The sequence below is a fragment of the Ceratotherium simum genome, chromosome 16 (genome assembly GCF_057802395.1).
Source record: "Ceratotherium simum simum isolate JZ-2026a chromosome 16, ASM5780239v1, whole genome shotgun sequence".
Taxonomy (NCBI): Eukaryota; Metazoa; Chordata; class Mammalia; order Perissodactyla; family Rhinocerotidae; genus Ceratotherium; species Ceratotherium simum.
Genome location: NC_141915.1, coordinates 3,855,057 through 3,869,319, shown reverse-complemented (window position 1 = coordinate 3,869,319; position 14,263 = coordinate 3,855,057).

Sequence of the window (14,263 nt, the reverse complement as noted above, 5' to 3'; positions counted from 1 at the left end):
ACCGCCAAGAACGACTGCTGGACACAAACTCGCCGCGCACAGAGCGGGTGCAGACAAGGAGGCCGGAAGCGGAAGTGCGCGCCGAGGCTCCTGGGAAATGTAGTCAGGCCCGCCTCGGTGCCTAGACCTGAAAATACGGCGCGCTGAGCTGAGCTGAGGACCCGCCCAGACCTCAGAGGCACCTGCTTGTTCTGCGGGCAGAAACAACACCTCGTGGGGCCCCGAAACGAGAGGTTAATGTTGGCTGCCCTGGCGAAGGTGGACAGGAGCCACTGGGGCGTTTCACAAACCATCGAGGACTGTTGAGAGTTTTTTGGGAGGGAAGTGGGGAGTCTGCAGAGCAGAGGTCTCGGCCGCTGAGCTTTGCCTTTGTTCGCTCCCCGCGGCGTAAGCGGAGCTGCAGCGATGCTCCAGCGAGCCCGACACAACAGTCCCGCGCTTGAGGTTCCGCACCTCTCCAGGAATCCTGACAGATGCCCTGCGCCCTCACATTCTCTGGCCGGTTCTTCAGCGGTTCCCACGCCCCTGCACCCTCAGCTCAGAGCACGTGGTCCTTAGACGGCCGTTTGGGTTCCCAAAACCAAGTGTGATGTTCTGATGCACGGAGAGTTGCGGCCCACCCTGGCCGATATATAAGACGGTTTTTAGCACCACGATGTTTATGTCTCTGCCCAGAAAAGTGCCGAGCGCGTTATTCCTAATTACTATTTCCTGTTTGCTACTTTCCATTTCCATGACAGTCCTCCAAATCCCTTGGTGATTGATTTTATATGTATCCAAGTTAAGTTAATTTAGCCCCTCAGGGGTACATTCTGGTTAACTCTCCGTGATGGGCAGGTCAGAATGTAGTTCTACTGGGACAAGACTGAAGGCAGTTGAGTTGTGGGTCTCTTTATCACATCCCGAAGCAGGAGGTGTCAAGGGGGTTGTTAACCTGAAAATAAAGAGCCAAAATGAGAGGCAGGCATTTATTTGGGATCAAAGAATTGCAATTCAGGGTACACAGATTCAGGTGGCAGCCTAAATAGTGTCCCACTAGGGAATAAGAAGCTAGGGCTTTTAAAGGCAAAAGAGGGAGGTTTGCGTTACAGAGTGTCAATTGGGGTTGATGGCAGAAGGCTAATCTCGGCTAAACATAATTGATTGCTAAGGCCATCGCTAGAGAGAGGCAAAAGTCCATCACTGTGATAAGTTGCAGGAGTTCTTTGCAGCGTTCTCAGAATATTTGTCTTGATTCAGCTCAAAAGTTCATGTTCTGCCCGGTGAGGACGTATGTAAGGCCCATTTCCTTAATGGCCTCTCGGCTCCATCTTAAAGCCTGAGACATAAGTGACCCCGTTTTGTTTCACATTTCACAGGGTGCATACTCCGTCTTCTCAGACAGCCCCTCCACCACCCACCACACTCCTGAGGAGGAGGACCTCTATGTAAATCCACCCTCTACTTGTGCTCTAGACCCTGTCTTTCCAAGCGCTTTTCTGGCCAGAGTTCTCTGGGCATCCACAAAGACGCTGCTGTAAAGAAAGCAAAACCTCAGCCATGAGATCCTTGTGCCAGGATTTCTGAAGAAATGCTGGGGCCTCTATAATTTTGGGTTCAGTAACCAGGAGGGAAACCCAGGGAACACTCTACCAACTGGACTTCCTCCTCCCTCCAAAAAAATCCCAAAGCCGTCGGTCATCTAATGGTTTATTAAAAATATGTGGAGTGGTACTTGCAACAGGAGTGGCAAGTTGTTGACAGTTGTTGACAGCAGGTGATAGATAAACGAGGGTTCATTATGCTATGTCCTCTACTTTTGTGTCTGTTTGAAGCTTCCATAAAGTAAATTTTAACAATAAAAATTAAGTTAAAAAATAAAGCCTCTCCTATGTTCAGAATTTTTGGTTGGCTTCCCATTGCAGAATAAAATCCAAAGTTTGTACTCTTGGGGGTTCATGTAATCAATTTAGTGCCACACAAACAGCATTTTATAAAAATGATATAGAACAGAAAAGAAGAAAAAACACTCGAGTGTTGCGTAAGAATAAGGACTGTTTCAAGGAACTGTTGTTTCTGTTTCTGTGTGTGTGTATACTTGGTTACAACGTAAAATGTGTGTGTGTTTTCTGTGGGTCATGGTCAAAAGAGTTTAAAAATCATTGCTCTAGTGTCTGGTCTCCAACCTCCTATCTCTTTGCTTATCCCCCACCACCACTTCACCCCCGCTCCATCCTTCAAGCCGCTCCAGCGCTCTGGCTATTTAACATGCCAAGCTCAGTCCCCAGATGTCCACATACCTCACTGCCTCATCTTTTTCAAATCTCTGTTTGAAGGTCATCTTTAACACCAATGTCCTCCCTCAACGCTTGATATAAAATAGGGGAGCCGTGTAACATCATTCACTGTCTCCCTTTTTCAGCTTTGTAATTTCCTAAGGACACGTATCTCCACTTGACATATTATGTATCCATGTGTTTGTTTGTTTACTGTCTCCCTATCTCCACTCCAGTGTAAGTAAGCTCCTCTATTTTGACCAATGTTGTATCTGAAGTAAGCACTTAGTAAATATTGTATTGTCCCGTGCAATCTTTATTAGGTTAATCCTTGGTACTTTTTGTTGAGCTAGCGACTGGTATCTTAAAATTTTTGCCCTTCCACTATGTGAGGACACACCAAGAAGTCAGCAGTCTGCAACCTGGAAGAGGGTCGTCACCAGAACCTGACTGTACTGGCACCCTGATCATGGACTTCCAGTCTCCAGAACTGTGAGAAATAAATTTCTATTGTTCATAAGCAACACAATCTGTTGTATTTTGTTATAGCAGTCTGAACAGACTAGACATGTTTCTTTTTCTTCTTAGAGTTTAAGAATTAGGCATTATATCAACCATTTAAAAATGATATTTGTGTTCTGAACTTCAAATATAATCATGATACTAATATTATTAAGTAAATACAATATATTTTAATATAGCTACACAAAAATGATTATATAAATTATAAAGCCCTTGGAAGCAGTAGCTCTGTAGTATTTTACCAAAAAGGTATTACATTTCATTGTAGATTCTTTTTGTATTTTACAGATCACCTGAGCAAAGCCAAACCAGAAGAAAAAACAAACAGTATTGCAACTAGCATAGTATGGAATTGAGTTTTAATTTTCACTGGTAACTTACCGCAGAAAATTGTTTTATTATGTACAGCACTTAGAATCTTGAGTAGGATCATCTTGATCATCTTAAGCTCTATATTATGAAAAGAATCTACCTAGAAGCAGTATAGTGAAGCACAGTATCTGATGGTTTACTTTTCTTATTTTCTGGATAGGAAAAATAGAAAGAAACTAATACACTAACGCTTAGTGGCTGCCTTCCAAGTGCTCTGTATACCGTGCTGGTTGCTTCATATACAGTGTCTTTTCACTCAAAGAAGAATATTCCTGTTTTAAAGAGAGGCATTTTCATCCCTTTTTAAAGGCAAAGAAATGGAGGCTCAGGGAGTTACAGTAAACAGCCTGAAGTCACACCAATGGAAAAATGATGTTCAAGCCAAAAGCCAAGTACCATTTAAGTCACAAATCCCGTGATATGTTCACTTCATTCTGCCTAATTGAGAAGGGATTATCATTTGCTTGATGGAAATATAATTTAAAAAAACTCTTAATGTATCAAGACACTTAGTCTGGTGGAGCTACAGCTCACGTAGGGAGCACTCTTCAAGCTGCCTCCCTCTTAGAGACTGTTTTCTGTAATGAGAGACTATTGAGAGTGATTAAGAGCAAGGGCTGTAGAATCTGAAAGCCTGCATTTGAATCTGGGCTCTACTGTTAATTAATCTTTTTAATCTTTTTATGTCTTGTTTTTCTCTTCTGTAAAATGGAGATAATAATACTACCTAACTTAGGAGTTTGTTACTAGGAATGAATGAGATCATATAAAGTTCTTTGAACAACTCCTGGCATATAGCAAATGATCAATAAATAATGGCTAATTGATTTGCATAGAAATTTTATTTTGTAACAGCGGGGGAAGGAAAGAGGTTTGGGGAGAGAAGAGCCTGAATAAAATATAGTGGGATAGGGGCCGGCCTGGTGGCGCAAGCAGTTACGTGTGCGCACTCCGCTGTGGCGGTCCGGGGTTCGCAGGTTCCAAGCCTGGGCGCGCACAGACGTACCGCTTGTCAAGCCATACTGTGGTGGCGTCCCATATAAAGTAGAGGAAGATGGGCATGGATGTTAGCTCAGGGCCAGTCTTCCTCAGCAAAAAGAGGAGGATTGGCAGATGTTAGCTCAGGGCTGATCTTCCCCACCAAAAAAAAATAATAATAATAATAATAAAATAAAATATAGTGAGATAGAATGGTCCCTGGGATTTAGAGATTAGGTAGTGAAAGTTAGCAGTTGAAATGCTGTTTTGTTGAGAGATTTTACATAAAATCAGCAGAAGAATTCCTCTACATCCAGCTGACAGTGGCAAGGATAAAGCCATCCTTCCCACCTCTACATGAGTCTAGAACCTTCTAACACTAGGAAGATTGGCGGCTTGATGGTACCAAGAGGTAGAACAGTCAGTGGCTTTCTTTAGTGAGGCTTCTTCAGCATCTGAGCGGGCCATGAACATAGTCTAGGGGAGCCAGAGCAGAACAGAACAGGGTGGACTCCAAAGTCTGGTTTATGCCTCTGTAGCTTCAAGAGCCTCATTGCATTCTCCCAAAAATGCCTGGGGTGACCTTGCAAGGAGGAGCGCATAAACAGAAGGCAAGAGCAGGAATTTTGTATTATCAACTGTACCATGGTATAACATTATATCTTCAGACTGGGAGGATCTAAAACTATTTGATAGATTTTAATATTTATATTATATGCACACATATTTATATAATGGATATATTTGGATCATGATCTCTTTATTCTGCATATTCACTAATTATCCCTACCCCCCCCAAATAAATGGAATGTATAATGTGTTGGAAAAGTAAATTTTGTCAAGCAAAGACTTATCTAAATGACAGAACCATTGACTTACACAAATTATTTTTATGTTGTTAGAAATAAAAAGAAAAAATAAATCCTTAAAAAATTTTTATTATGATATAAATATCATGCATGCAAAGGAACACATACCGCTTAAAATAATAATCAAGCAAATGCCCATGTATCCACTACCCAGCTTAAGACATATTGTGAATGGTATATTACTTTCTGTTACAGTTGGTGTAGAGGAATGTTGCTGATATTAGTAAACTGACCTTGACTCTAGAAACTTTGCTAAATCTAATTTTTTGTAGTTTTAATGATTTGTTGATTCTTTTAGGTTTTCCATGTAGATGATCTTATCATACTATATCATCAGCAAATAGGTAAGTAAAATACATATGAGTTCATTTAATATGACCTCATTTAATCCTCACATATATAGTTTATTTAATCTTCACAACCATCCTATGAAGCAGGTATTATTTATTGCCCTTGTTGTACAGGTAAGAGAACTAAGGTAGGGAGAGGTTAAGTAATGTGCCTGAGGTCATACAGCAAGGAGCAGAGCCAAGATTTTAAATTTCAAACCTGGTAGTCTGGCTCTAGGGTCTAGCTCTTAACCACCACTTGTACTGCCTCTCAAGTAATTGCCATTCAAGCTTTGTCTCTTCCAGCATTCTAACCCCACCCCTTTCTCTCTCTCTTGTTTTTTTTTTTTTTCCTTATTACTGTATATTTGATGGGCTATCCTCTACTATATTGAACATCAGCAGTGATAACTTTCTTGTCCCATTCTTAATTTTAAAGAGAATACTTCCAAGCTCCTCTGTTAAATTCACATTTGCTCTAGATTTTTGGTATATAGATTTCATCAAGTTAAGGAAGTTATCTGCGTTTTTAACCTAATCATTAATAGATTTTGAACTTTATCAAATGATTTTTCTGTTTCCATTGATTTAATCATTTTATTTTTATCCTTTCAAGTCCATTAAGTTAGCACATTTCATAGCTAGATTTTCTGATGTTAAACTCTACTTAATCATGATTTCAGTTAAATTCAGTTAGCTAATATTTTATTTAGGATTTTTGCATCTATGTCTATAAGTAAAATTGGTCTATGATTTTCATGTTCTATGTAATGTCTTTATCTATTTTAAGAACGAACATTATACTAAATTGCTAAAATGAATTTGGCAGCTTGATCTCTTTTTATTCTCCTATTTTTAGAACACCATATATAGAGGAGATTTGTTCCTTGAAAGTTCGGTAAAATTTGGAGTGTGGTCTCTTATTTCAATTTTTTGTAATGATAATTCATCTATTGAAGTTTTCGATTTCATTTTTTACCATTTTTTTATTTCATCTTTTCCTAAATTTATCTACTTCATTTATGTTTTTAAATGTATTGTTTAATAATCTCTGTTGTGTCTCAATTTTTTCTACTTATTCAATCTGTATTTTATATATCTTCATCTGCTCTCTTTTTTAAATTCATCCTTCTCACTCAAGGTTTGTGTATCTTATTAATCTATTCATTGAACCAGCTTTTGGTTTTGATAATCTTCTCTATTGGTTTTTGTGTACACTAGTTCATTGATTTTAACCCTTTATTATTTCTATATTTCTTATTCCCTTGGCTTAATCTTTTCCTCTTTTTAGCTCCTTGAATGGACTCCTTAGCTCATTTGTTTCCAGTTTTTCTAAAATGTATTTAAAATTATATATTTATCCCCTAAGTACTCTTCTAGCTATGTCCCACAAATTTTGAATGAATTTTTGCATTATGACTCAATTCTGTTTCCTCATTTCTATCATGATTTTCTAAAGCAAAATTTATTTAGTACTATATTTTCTCTTGCTTTTAATATGAAGAAAAGAGAATTTTTAGCTCTCTTTTGATTTTTTATTTCTATTTTATTGTATATAGTTAAAGAGCACAGATCTGTGCTATCCAATATGGTAGCCAGTAGCCGTATGTGGATACTGAGCGCTTGAAATGTGCCTCATCTGAATTGAGGTGAGATCTCAGTATAAAATACACAAGATAGTGCAAAATTGTAAAGTGTCTTATTAATAAGTTTGATATTGATTATAAGTTGAAAATACATTGGATATGTTGGGTTAAATAAATGTATTTAGTTAATGAATTTCACCTCTTTTAAAAAGCTTTTTAAAATATGGCTACTAGAAAATTTAAAATTATATATGTGGCTTGCATTATATTTCAATAATCTATAATATATATAGTGACATAGAAGTATGATATTAATTATTTTAAATTTGTTGAAGCATCTTCAGTGTTTTAGCATATGGTCAATTTTTCTGAATAATGCATGTATGCTAGAAAATAATGCATATCTCTGTCACATGTAAAGTTGCATGTAGATGTATTATCTTGAACTATTGATCCTATTATTAAAGCTTCTATAGCTCTCCTTCCTCTTGTCTCCTTGATGTATCAATTTCTCAGGGGTTATGTAAAACTTTCCTACCACAATTATTGATTTGTCTGTCAGTCATTATATCTTCTTGATCTCTCATTTCTTTGATAAGTATTTAATGGGTCCAGACAAGATGGTGTAGACTTATTTCTCCCTGTTCCTTCCTGCTGAGTACACTATAAATGCTAGAAATAACAAATGAGAACTGACAGATGGGAAAAGGAAGGTGGACTGGGCAGAGAGAGACCTCAGGACTGGAGGAACAACATGGTGGCAGGGCATCTTATGACCCAAACCTGGCATTAGAAGGTGGCCCAGGCAGGCTCATTCCTCCCCCAGATGGAATAGGGGCCCCACCAATAACACCGGCTGAGTCTGGTGTCCCAGGGTTGGGGTGGGGGTGGGTGACGTTGATTGGAAGCCCTGCTGACAATAAGCAGCCAGGGAAATGTTCTCCTTCCCCACCAACCTGAGACTCTCCACCCCTATCCAGAACACCAGGTGAATGGGCAGCACCTCTAAGTGGGACTCTGCCATAATAATCACCCAGCCAGGAAACCTCTTTGTCCCTTGGACCTGAGACTCCTCTCGCCCACTTAGAGTTGAGGGAGGGGTGAAGTGGCGCTGACAAGGAGGATCCTGCCACTACAATCACCCTGCTTGAGAAGCCTCTTTGTCCCCCCAGGCCTGAGACCCCTCTTACCCACAGTAGGAGACCAGGCTCCAGATGGCATCAGTGGGGGGATCCCACCACAACAATTGCCTGATCCAGGAAGTCCCTCTATCCCAGCCAGACCTGAGAATCCACACAGACCCCTACACCTAGAGGCACCAGGTGGTTGGGTAGAACTGCTGGAGGGAATGCCACCACGTAGAGGGCCTGACCCAGGAAGCACTCTTTTTCCTCATGGGCTGGAGATCTCTTTCCCTACCGTGGCCCAGCCTGGGGAAGTTCCTTCCACCCATTCAGGTGGCACCAGCAGGGACCACTGGGAGCCCCAGCAGCACCAGATAAACCAAGCAGACTAAAATAGTACCATAAAGGCTCTGTAATTTAAACCATCATTGAAACCAGAGCCCACAAAAGTAGGCCAAGACCTCTATGCTAAACCTGAACAGGGTGACTGCCTTCTAAAAGAAAAGATTTGAATAGGACTCAGAGTCTCTTAACATAATAGCCAAAATATCCAGGAATCAATCCAAAATCACCAGTCATACCAAGAACCAGGAAAATTACAACCTGAAGGAGAAAAGGCAATCAATGATACCGAGAAGACTCAAATGTTGGACTCATTTGACAAAGATTTAAAGCAGCCATCATTTGAAAAAAAAAAAAAGTTTCAATAAGAAATTACATATTCTCTCAAAACAAATAAAACAATAGAAAATCTTTGCAAAGAAATGGAAGTTATAAAAAAGAACTAAATGAACATTACAAAAATAAAAATACTGAAATACAAAACTCATTGGATGGGCTCAATGGTAGAGTGGAGATGACAGATAATAGAATCAATGAACTTAAGGATAGATCAATAGAATTTACCCAATCTGAACAACAGAGAGAAAATAGACTGAAAATAAATGAACAGAGCCTCAGGAACTTGTTGGAACAATGAGAAAAGGTCCAGCAATCTTAATATCAGAGTCTCAAAAGGAGAGGAAAAAGAGAGTGGAGATAAAAGAGCATTCAAAGAAATAATGGCAGATAAGTTCCCAAATTTGGTGAAAGACACAAACTTACAGATTCAAGAAGCTGAACAAACCCCAAATAAAATAAACTCAAAGAAATCCCTACCAAGGCACATCATAATTAAAATTCTGCAAACTAAAGACAAAAAATCTCGAAAGCAGCAGAGAGAAATGTCACATTACCGATAAGAGAAAACCAATTTGAATGACAGCAGGTTTCTCATTTGAAAGGAAAGGCCAGAAGGAAGTAGCACATTTTCAAATGCTGTCAACTTGAAAGAAAAGAACTGTCAACGATCAATTGAATTTCCAGTGAGACTATCCTTCATGAATGAAAAAGAAGTCCAGACATTCTCAGATGAATAGAAACAAAAAGAATCTGTCACTCAGCAGACCTACCCTTAAAGAATGGCTAAGAGAAGTTCTTCAAACAAAAACATAATAAAGGAAGGAATCATGGAAGAAGAAAGAACAATGGAAAGAACAGAAATATGGGCAAATACAATTGACTATATGTCTCATGAGTTTTACAAGTATATAATGTCCCTCTTTTGTCCATTATGATGTTTTTGTTTTGAATCTAATTTTATTAATAACATTGTTATCTGAGTATTCTTTTAGTGCATATTTGCCAGGTATATCTTTTGCCATCACTTGGTTTTTAATCTTTCTGTGTTTTTTGGTTTCCAATGTATATTTTGTAAGGAACATATTGCTGCAACTTGGGGTTTTGTTTTGTTTTGATTTTGGATTTGTTTTTAATTCAAACTTAGATTTCTGCCTTTTGCTGGGTGGGTTTGACCGATTTACATTTATTGTGATAAATGATATAACAGATCTTATTCTGTGTTTTCTTTTTACCATACTTTCTTGTTGTTTCTTGTTTTCCTCTTGTCTGGGTTTTCATTGAATAATCTATTATTTTCTTCTGGTTTGAATTTTATACATCCTACTTTTATTCTCTTGGTACTTGCACCTAAATTATTAAAATTCATACATATGTTTCTTCTCTACCTTCCCCCATCCATTTATTAAGATTGTGAATATGTATATCCTCCCCCAATCAAGACAAGTAACTTAGCTACTCTCACTTTCTCATACCTACTTCCCACCCTCATCCCCAAGGGTATCATTAAAATTTTAGTATTGGATTGTTATGTCCATGTAGTTGTTGTCACTCTGTCTCACTACTTCTGCTCCTTGATTACTAAAATGATAATAAACTCTTTCCTAAATTATTCTTACCTTTAATTTCTTTATATCTTGAAGCATCTTCCTGAATATTTTTTTTTCTTGCTGAAATATTTTCTCCAAGAACATTTCCAAGGTCTTGTTTGAATCAGAGTATCTTTATTTTGCCTCATTTACATGATACTTAAGTAAAATACAGGCACACCTCATTTTATTATACTTCACTATATTGCACTTCACAGCTATTACATTTTTTACAAATTGAAGGTTTGTGGCAACCCTGCGTTGAGCAAGTCTATCGACACCATTTTTCCAACAGTTCTTATGATTGCAAGGTGCCCTCCAGCAATAACTATCAGGAAGCTTTGAAAAAATAAAGGTTTATTACTCACAGGACTTGGAAATTACTCAGCACACCTGGGGCCACACAGTGAGGTCGAGGTCGTGGGGAAAGAGAAAGAAAGAGAGAGAGAGAGCAACTACATGGGCCTGGGTGTCTGCTTTTATTGGTGTCGAGGGTGGAGTCTTCGGTTTCATGGGCTCCCTCTTTATTGGTGAATTTAAAGCATAAGAGCAGGAATTTAAAGCACAATAGAGAGAAAACAAGCAGCTCAATGGTCAGTTATTGAAATCAACCAAGATTTCTGGCACAAAGGAGCTTCAGTGCGGGGGTGGGGGGGGCAGCCTGGCTCTTTATCTAGTCCTGTGTCTGGCAATGTGTTTACTCAAGATAGCTGTCTTTGATCATGGAAGCAACCCAAGTGCCCATCAACTGATGATTGGATAAAGAAGATGTCGTATACATACACAATGGAATACTACTTAGCCATAGAAAAAGGCAAATTTGTCCCATTTGCAAAAACATGGATAGACCTTGACGGTATGATGTTAAGTGAAATAAGCCAGACAGAGAAAGACAAATACTGCATGATTTCACTCATATGTGGAATATAACAAATACATGGATAAAGAGAACAGATTAGTGGTTACCAGAGGGGAAGTGGGGTGGGGGGTGGGTGAAGGGGGTAAAGGGACACATATGTACAATGTCAGACAATAATTAGACTACTTGGGGTGACCACGACGAAGTCTACTCAGAAATTGATAAGCAATAATGCACACCCGAAATTATACAATGTTATAAAACATTATGGTCTCAATAAAGTTTCTGGGGAAAAAAGAAGATAGCCGTCTTTGAAGTGGATGCCTCTCTGAAGTGGATGTCTCAGCAATCAAAGCTTAAATCAGGCACTTGCATTACAAAAGAGAAAAAAAAAACAACTGACAGGGCTTACACCACCTCCAGTAATTCTGTTTTACCTGTTACCGATTGTTTGGTTTATTGTTTTTCTTTTATAGCAATAGAACTCTTCAGATATCTTATTTTTTCCCTGTGAGCCCAGATTCCCCAGGCCAGGTTATAAGGTGGTAATGTAGGGAGAGGGAAGGGAACCAAAACCCTGGGGTGTTTCCTATATCTCCTTCAACTCACCAGGAAGGGCACAAACTGTAGATGAATCATATGTACATATGGGTGGGGGACTTAGGCGGATTTGAGTTATTTTCAAAGCAGAGAATCTGTGGGCAAGACCACTCCCCATTTACCACCCTCTTCCCACCAAATGATCTTATCCCTCAGGGAACCTCTCTATCTCTACCTCTTTTTTTGCAGTAATCATCTGGCTCACTGTGTGTGTGCACGCGTGTGTGTGTGTGTGTGTGTGTCTGTGTATCAAGGTGGGAGAAAGGTGAATAAAACTCTTTGAGACAGGGCTGGCCCCTTGGCTTAGCAATTAAGCGCGCTTGCTCCACTACTGGCGGTCCAGGTTAGGATCACAGGCGTGCACGGACTCATCGCTTGTCCAGCCATGCTGAGGCCGCGTCCCACATACAGCATCTAGAAGGATGTGCAACTATGACATACAACTATCTACTGGGGCTTTGGGGAGAAAAAGGGGAAAAAAAAAAAAAAGGAGGAGGATTGGCAATAGATGTTAGCTCAGGGCCGGTCTTCCTCAGCCAAAAGAGGAGGATTGGCATGGATATTAGCTCAGGGCTGATCTTCCTCACAAAAAAAACAAAAAAAACAAAAAACAAAAAACAACTCTTTGAGGTGGATCTACTTGTATCTGCTAGTATCCACTTCTCTTCCAGTCCACCTCTAAGGCTACCCTGTACAACGGTGAAAGAGTGAGCAAAGATTTACCCAGGGCAATGTGGCAAGTGGACAGAAAGGAGCACAACAAAACACTAAAAAGCACCCCCACTCCTTATAGCACCTCCATGCAGTCCCCTTATGGCATCTAGGAGTCTGCCATTGCTGCTGCCATTCCCACCTCACCCACCAACACACACATACACACACACACACACACACACCCTAGGACCAACTGTAGCCATCCGTCTTCCAGAGAGTTTCCAATCAATTTTTCAATAGTTTCTCAATCCAACAACCTCCCTCCCCCCAGAGGATATCCAGGTTGCATTTTGGGAAAGGAGCTAGCCATTTATGTTAGGATGTTGTATTAACTATCTTTTTCTGCATACGTAGTGACTCAAAACAGCACACATTTGTTATCTCAGTTTCTGTGGGTGAAGGTCTGAGCACAGCTTAACTGGGTCCTCTGCAGCCAGCTGTCAAGGTGTCAGCCAGGACTGGGTTCTCATGTGAAGACTCCGCTAAAAATGATCTACTTTCAAGACCTGGGTGTTGTTGATAGGATTTAGGTTCTTGCTGGCTGTTGCCTGAAGGCTACCCATAGTTCCTTGTTACGTGGGCCTCCCACATAACACTCATACCCAAGGGGAGGGAATTACATAAGGGGATATTACATAGGGTGTGAATACCAGGAGGCTCCGATACTCAGAGCCACATTGGATAACGGGAGCTGGAAAAGGGGTGCTTTCTTGTGGGAACTAAAAGTCATCTTTCTCCAAAGTTTTTGAAAGCCATTGAAAGGTTTTAATTAGTAAAGTAACATTATATTCTTCCTTTAGAATGATCACTGGCCAGAAAGAGTGGAGAAGAGATCAGTGGGAAAGAAAACTTGAGTTAGGGAAATCAGTTAGGAGTCTGTGACTGTAACACTAGTGAAATGATGTTGGCCAGAACTGGGGTAACACTAGTAGGAAAGGGAGAGATGGACAAACTGGAGAGTTATTTAAGAAATATAATAAATACGACTCGGTGATAAACAGTGAGAGAGAAGAGGTGAGGATACTCTGGTTCTGGCTTTTGCCAATGAGTCTGTGGGCAGTGACATCTTCATTGAGAAGAGGAGGGCAGTTTAGACATTTTGAGTTTGAGGTGGGTAGGTCAGTCCAATAACAGAATTAGAAAGACTAACTATGTTCCCTTGAGAGGAAAACCTTTTGATCAGTTTCCACTAACTCTTACGCCTGCAAAGAACGTGTTGCCCAAATTTGTTGAAACTGAATCTTTTCAAGTCACCTATCTCACACATGTGAATTTTCATTATTACCAGTTGTCTATGGATGCATGAGCCTCGGATTGATTATAGAAACCGCTGTTCCTAAAAAAAAAACCACCTTTCACATTGGACGAAAGGATGTGTCTGCGGAGGAAAAAATATGGAAAAAGTCATATACCATGAGTAGTCATATACTATAACACATCTTAGAGTAATTTGGGATGCAGTCCGCAGCAGCCCTAAACACTGTGCTGTAGTCCCCCTCGTCAAAGCGCGCGGACACGCACTGACTCCGCTCTGGGTCTCCAGCGTTGGCGCTCTCGGTGATCCAAATGATCCGATTCAGGCAAGGAGGCACGATACTCTCGCGAGAAGGAAAGAGACTGCTAGTCCTTCGATACTCCCAACTGCGCCACGTGTGCTCCCACCTGCTGAGAATCCGCGTCTGGCAATGCCCAGGGGCTTCTGGGAATCGTAGTTCCGGGGCTGGATGAGGCCGGCAGCCTTGCCCCGCTCCTTCCTACGCATGCGCAACTCGGAGCTGGCCCAAGAAG